Source organism: Poecilia reticulata, chromosome 22 (assembly GCF_904066995.2).
Source record: "Poecilia reticulata chromosome 22, P_reticulata-male-v2, whole genome shotgun sequence".
NCBI classification, from domain to species: domain Eukaryota; kingdom Metazoa; phylum Chordata; class Actinopteri; order Cyprinodontiformes; family Poeciliidae; genus Poecilia; species Poecilia reticulata.
In genome coordinates, this window is record NC_088851.1 from 23,827,390 (window position 1) to 23,834,203 (window position 6,814).

General features: G+C 36.4%; 1 long non-coding RNA gene across 1 annotated transcript; it reads left to right on the forward strand.

The window, feature by feature from the left end:
- The first annotated feature begins 1,399 nt into the window (after positions 1-1,399).
- LOC103463011 (uncharacterized) lies at positions 1,400-5,640 on the forward strand. Its single transcript, XR_014085880.1, has 5 exons — positions 1,400-1,513; positions 1,663-1,723; positions 2,527-2,617; positions 2,902-3,057; positions 3,645-5,640. It is a non-coding gene; the product is annotated as an uncharacterized LOC103463011 (long non-coding RNA).
- The last annotated feature ends 1,174 nt before the right edge of the window (positions 5,641-6,814 follow it).

The window sequence follows — 6,814 nt, forward strand, 5'->3', positions numbered from 1 at the left end:
TGTAATTTCAGTATCATGGGCCCAACATGGGAAGCCCATGTGGGCTGACCGGATTGAACCCACATGAGATAAGCATGGGCTGACCATACATTGGTTGGACCTGGGCATGGGTATGTAGGCCCCATTCCTTTTTTATGTGGGCTAACTGGGGATGGGACAGAAATGGGCAACATTGTTTGGGGCCCATATAGTTTCAGTATCATGGGCCCAACATGGGCAGCCCATGTGGGCTGACCGCATTGAACCCACATGAGATAACCATGGGCCATTTCTTTATTATGTGGGGTAATGGGAATAAATTTTTAAAATCATATTAGACACTGTGGTTACCCTGTCACTTACAAACTTTTCACTATATATCAAAAACAAAAGCTGCAAGAGCAAGATTATAAACACTTTGAAAAAAATTACCCGAGATGTCAGATTGATGGCCTTTAGTTAAGGAAATTGTTACTCAGCTGGCCTGTATTGGAGTTGATAAAAGGTACAGCTTTTCTTTCTACAACATGAAAAGCTCTCCTTGGATGGTGCCTTCATCTTGGATGTCATAAAGAGGTATTGTATTTGAACCTAAAACATGCTCACTCCATGATTTCTGTGTCTGGCTCATTTACTAACACCGACATGACACTAGGCTTCCAGAAGACCAAAATATGCTTCAATGCTTTATTTTTTAACCCGTTCTGTATTGTTCAAGCTACACTTTGAACTCCTAACATTTTTCTTTTTATTATTTTACGCTAGAACAGTCCAGATGTCTTATAATGTTTTTGCGACATTATCTGTTTTAAATGTGCATAATCTTCTGCTGCTCACTCAAAATAGATCATGGTTCAGAGTGGACTTTGGTCCTTGCTTCTTTTTTAAATTTAATGTAATTTTATTTTATTTTATTATCAATTGGATGTTCAGACATCCAAAGTGTTTATTGCAGCTTTTTCACAGCAGGACTTAATTCTTATTTGGAGAAATAGTTCAGATCAGACCATCGTGAAAAATATTACTAAAATAAATAAATGTTTAGAAAATAAATAAAAGAAAGCTCATCAATTGAGAAAGACAACATTAAAATTATGAGCATCTGTTTCTTCATCTGTAAACATTTTCCAAGTTGTCAGCATAAATAAAATAAAAAAAAACGTAAGATTTCTTTTAATGATTATTTTTATATCTTTTTTCAATAATCTTTTTTACCTTTTTGTTCATTTTTCTCTGGCACCGTTGCCAATAAAGGTTGTTGAATTGAAGTACGCACTTTACACATCCACTAAAGAAAATAGTTCCAAACCACATTTGAATAAGGACTGACGACTATATTTATTTATTTTAATTGAGAACGTTCGTGAGAGCTACATCGGTTTTACAATTGTTAAACCATTGTAGCACTCTCAAAATTAATCTTATGTTTCTTGGAAAACGTACAATTGTTAACTGCGGATGGATATGCGGTTTCAAAATCATCAGTCCGTTGGCGTGGAGTCTGCAGGTTGGCTGGCGTTCTACTAAATAATCTGTAAGTACACTTCTGTCTGTTTTGTCTATATAGTATCAAATTTTAGGGAGAGATTTTAAATCGCTAGTTAAAAAATATGTTGCTCGTAATGGTTGACCGGAGTACCCCAAAAGAGACCTAATTAGTTGTTTCTTTTTTTTTGCTTTTAGGTGATAATTATTTTTGATATTGTTAAAACACACACACAATAAGTCATCTGCCATCATTAAGGTAAGAATATTTGGATGCAGAGCGATTTCAAACTGTTCTGGGTCACATCATTTTCAAATACGCTGCGGCGCCATCTTGTTTGCTGCTTCCACCAGTAAATTTGAGCGCCAACGCGGCAGAATAAAATCAGTTCACTAATGAATCTACGTTGCTAGCAGAGGTTGCTTTTACTTTTAAAGTATCTTGACACGATAAAACCACTTACATTATTTATAAAGAGTAACTACTTTGCTTTCATTCTGTGTACATGGGTTTTTAATAATCTTTCTCATCCAGTTAATCCAGCATGCATGGCTGGATCCCATGCACGCTGGCTTGGCTGCATAGGTGCATTTTTAAAAAAAATGAAACTGCATTGAATCGTGTTGTGGGCTAGATGGGTAATGATGAATGGGCATGGGTTTTGTCTGGGCTAACTACATGAGGCCCATGTGTTTAACCTAAAATGGGACCCATATTGTCAGCCCATGTGGGCTAAATGTATAGACTATTCAGCATTATTGTGGGCTAACTGGGAATGGGACAGAAATGGGGCCCATGTGGTTTCAGTATATTTGGCATAAAAGCTTTTTTGTAAATGGAATGAAGGCATTGTAGTAAATATTTTAAAATCATGTTTGTTTTATTGTGCAAGTGATATTTTAAAGCGTTTTATTCTGTCATAGTTTGACTGAAAAAAGCAAACTGCATGACAAGCATTAAGTCTGGTGTTTAGGTCTCAACTAGCCATTTGTTTGGTCAATGAAAATGGGAGCGTTAGATTTACCAGTGTTTTAATACTTTTTTAAAATTATTTTCTAAAGAATACTATGGAGAAGCGCGACAAAGGCTTGCAAGGGCAGAAGCAACATCGGATCTTCAAACAGATGATATTCCAGAAAAACGAAGTAGAAGGTAATGTGGAACAGGGACTTCTGTAACACACAACTCTAGATCTTCTGTCTCCCTAGTTGTCATTTGAGCTGCTCTGTTATTCTGTTATTTTACCCATTTGGTTCTCTTTGCTTTACTTTTTCCTCCTAATCCTTCAAAATTTATTGTGACTTAAATTGATAACATTTAATATATATAACATATTAATATTTTGTACATGTATAAAAGTAAGCATATAAGCTATATATGTGTGAAACAATAAATCGATTTTAAAATGTTGTCTTGTAATTGTCATTATACTTAAGGTTGCCATGGTTGCAGAAATTGAAGGAGGGTCTATAGATGATGCAGTAAAACGAGCTGTGCGATTCCTCATGTCCCCTGAATTGGCATTCCAGTTCAACCTTTTTGGCCGACATGGGAAACAAGTTCTGGGACCTGCGCCTCTGATGTTTTGTATGGTAAAGATCAGTTTTTATATTCACTTTTTTTCTTAAACATTTGTTAATTTATTTTGGTTGTCATAGGCCTTTTGTTTATTTTTAGTAATCTTTTTCTTTCTTTTTTAAAGATTAAAAACTGAGACTTCAATTTTTGGTTTTATTCATATAGTATTCTTTCACTGTGTTGTCAAGAACTTTTGATTGCTGACAAAATTTGAAGGTAATATTGTTTGCATTTCAAACAGTATTAACAAAATAACTATACAAAACCATGATAGAACCTTTATGTCAATAGTTGATTTATATAGATTAATATATTTTAAATTTACAATAAGAATATAGTGTGTGTACTAGGGATGCGCCGATCAGGTTTTTTGCTTCCAATTCCGATCACGCATGAGGCCGATCTCTGCCGATCATCTGGATTGGTTGTTATTTTTTCGCTTTAGGTATAAATGATAACATGTTGACTCAAGAGTGCTCTGATTTTGGCAGATGTCTGCAAGCATTTTTGCCCTGTGAAGGGGAAGATGCAAATCTCATAAATGTTACATTGTACTAAAAGTAAAACACTAATACAATTTCTGCCTTTGCTTGTTATTTAGGAGCACTGAAAAGAAATGGATCCATCCTCGGAATCACATAAAGATACGGAAAAGGCACTCTGGAAGTGGGTTACTGGAGCCCGGGACAGAGGTGGAAATGGAAAAGTTAGAGCGACTAGGGAGGCAGCCAGCTCAGACTCAGGTGGGCAGGTCCTCCAAGATGGACAGTTACAATGATGTGTGAGAGCTTTCAAGTGTGGCATATAGGTTATTAAAAATGTTTGACAAAATCGTAGTGTGAAAGCTATATAGGTGTGTGTATGTTGATATATATATGTGTTTATATCTAAATATATAGATGTATAGATCTATATATATGTATCTATTTACACACACACACACATTATATATATATATATATATATATAGCTAGATGCATAGTTATCTAGATAACTAGATATAGTTATTTAGAAATATAACTAGATATATAGATATATACAGTGCTGCTTGACAACAACATGGATATTGTTTTCCAAAGAAAAATTATAATAATCATGTGAAATGAACATCCAAAGCTCAAATTGTAATGTGGACCTTCCAAATAAGGAACACAAAGAAAAAAATACCTATTTTCATTATTTATTCAACAAAAGTATTTTATCTGTGAAAAATGGACAACCTGCCAAGTGCAAAAGTACGTGAACTCTTTCAGTTAGTACCTTGTGGCTTGTCCTTTTGCAGCCATTACTTCAACCAAACATCTTCAGTTACTATAGATGACTGTCTCACATCTGCTGTTTGAGGTTTTTGTCCAGTTCTCCTTGCAGAACTCTGTCAGTTGAGAGGTTGGAGGGACATCTGGCACATGCTGCCCGTTTCAGATCTTGCCACAGCATTTCTATAGAATTGAGATCCGGACGTTGACTGGGCTTATCCAGAGTGCAAATCTTCTTTCTCTTAAGCCATTCCTTTTGCTGGATGCTTTGGATCATTGTCTTGTTGCACAATCCATAATCCAGCTTCAACTCCCTGACTGATGGCAGGAGATTCTGGTCAAGAATTTGTTGATGGTTCTGGGAATTGATGGTTCCCTGGATCATATGGAGTTGTCAAGGTCAGGAGGCAGAAAAGCAGGCCCAGATTTTCACACTTCCACTACCGTGCTTCACTGTAGGGAGGAGGTACTTTTCTGTAAATGCAGAGTTGACTTTTCTCCAAACATGGCACTTTTGATTGAGGCCAAATAATTACATTTTGGACTCATCCATCCAGAGAATGGACTTCCAGAAAGCCTCTGGTTTGTCCAAGTGCTCTCTGGCAAAGTTTAAACGGACAACTTTGTTCTTTCTTGAGAGCAGAGGTTTCTTTCTAGAAGCTCTCCCATGAATACCATGTCTATTTATATTTTTGCCTGATTGGAGATGCATGTACATTTATCCCAGATGCTGACAGAGAGGTCTGCAGCTCTCTAGAGGTGATGCCTGGGTTGGCCTTTACCTGCATTATTATTTTTCTGGTGTTTCTTTGTAGAAGTTTTGGTGGCTGTCCACTTCTGGACAGGGTTGCGGTGATGCCTAGTGCCCTCCATTTGTAAATGATTTCTCTTACAGTGGATGGATGAAACTGGAATCTTCTGGTGATGTTCCTGTAGCTTTCCCCAGACTGATGGGCTGTCACCACCTTGCTGATATCCTCAGATGTCTCCTTTCCTCTCAGCATTGTCGATCTGTTCTTTATGCCTTGACACAACCAACCAAATCACTTTGGTCCTCTCCCTTTCAACCAGTGTGGCCCAAAACTTTTCCCAAGGATGTCTCATTTGATTTGTCTGCTTAACTGATTACTTGAGCACTCTGATGTGTTTCACCTGAGTCTTTTACCTAGTTGACTTTACCAGTGCAGCTGTGGTTCATTTACTTTTGCAGATGCTCTGATTCCATTTTTTAGTTAGTTTGCTTTCAACTCACACATTTTCCTCAAAACAGATGAATGGAATTGATGAACATAAACCTGACATTTCATACTGTATTTAAAAAGTGGTAATGAGAAAATAAAATCATGGTAAAAATAAAGAAAAATCTAAACTACTCAACTAGTTCACAAACTTTCAAGCAGCACTGTATATATTTATATCTATAGATATAAATATATCTATAGATATATCTAAATACATATAGGTATATCTATAGATATAAATATATCTATAGATATATCTATATACATATAGATATATCTATAGATATAAATATATCTATAGATATATCTATATACATATAGATATATCTATATATCTATATACATATAGATATATCTATATAGATATAAATATATATTTACATAACTAGATATCTAGTGATATAGATAACTAGATATAATTATATCTACATATAGATGTATGTTTACACATTTGTTAAATTAAACTAGTTTCTGTTATTACATATGCCATATGAATGTCATTTTGTTTTTTTGTTTTTTACCAGTGCATTTCTTGTTGTGGCATTATTTGCTCTGTGTTAATAAAGTTCTTATAATTGAAGAGTTTAAAAAAACTGACAATACTTCAAATTACTAAATAAAAGCCTTGACACAAATAAATATTTCATCTCTTTTCTTATACGCAAGTTTTGTGCTAAAGCATTTTAGTACTTTGGTTTGTTGATTAAGATCTATTAATGTAATTCAGTTCCAGGTTAGGTGAGAAAGACCCAATTGTTCCTACAGGAAAAAGGCATCTGGCTCCCACTGAAAACTCAGTCAGGGCCTGTTAAACCCATATGGGCTACAGCATATGGGCGCTCATGGAAAATGTGGAAATACACATTTGTTACCCATGCTAGCCCAGTTTACATCCATTTGGGGCCCAGGGAAATATTCCTGAAAGCACCGTAGTGGGTCACAGATGGGCCTCATGTAAGTTACCCATCTGGGCCCCACTCAAAACCCAGTCAGCACCCATTTAAATTACGTGAGCAAACCCATGTGGGGCCACCATGGAACCCGAGGACAAACCCACTTGGTACCCATATTCTAGCCCAGTTTAGAACCAGTTGGGGCCCAGGTAAAAATTCACGAAAGGACCCTAGTGGACCACAGATGGGCCTCACGTAAGTTACACATCTGGGCCCCAGTCAGCACCCATTTAAATTACGTGGGCAAACCCATGTGGGGCCACCATGGAACCCGCGGACAAACCCACTTGGTACCCATATTCTAGCCCAGTTTATACCCAG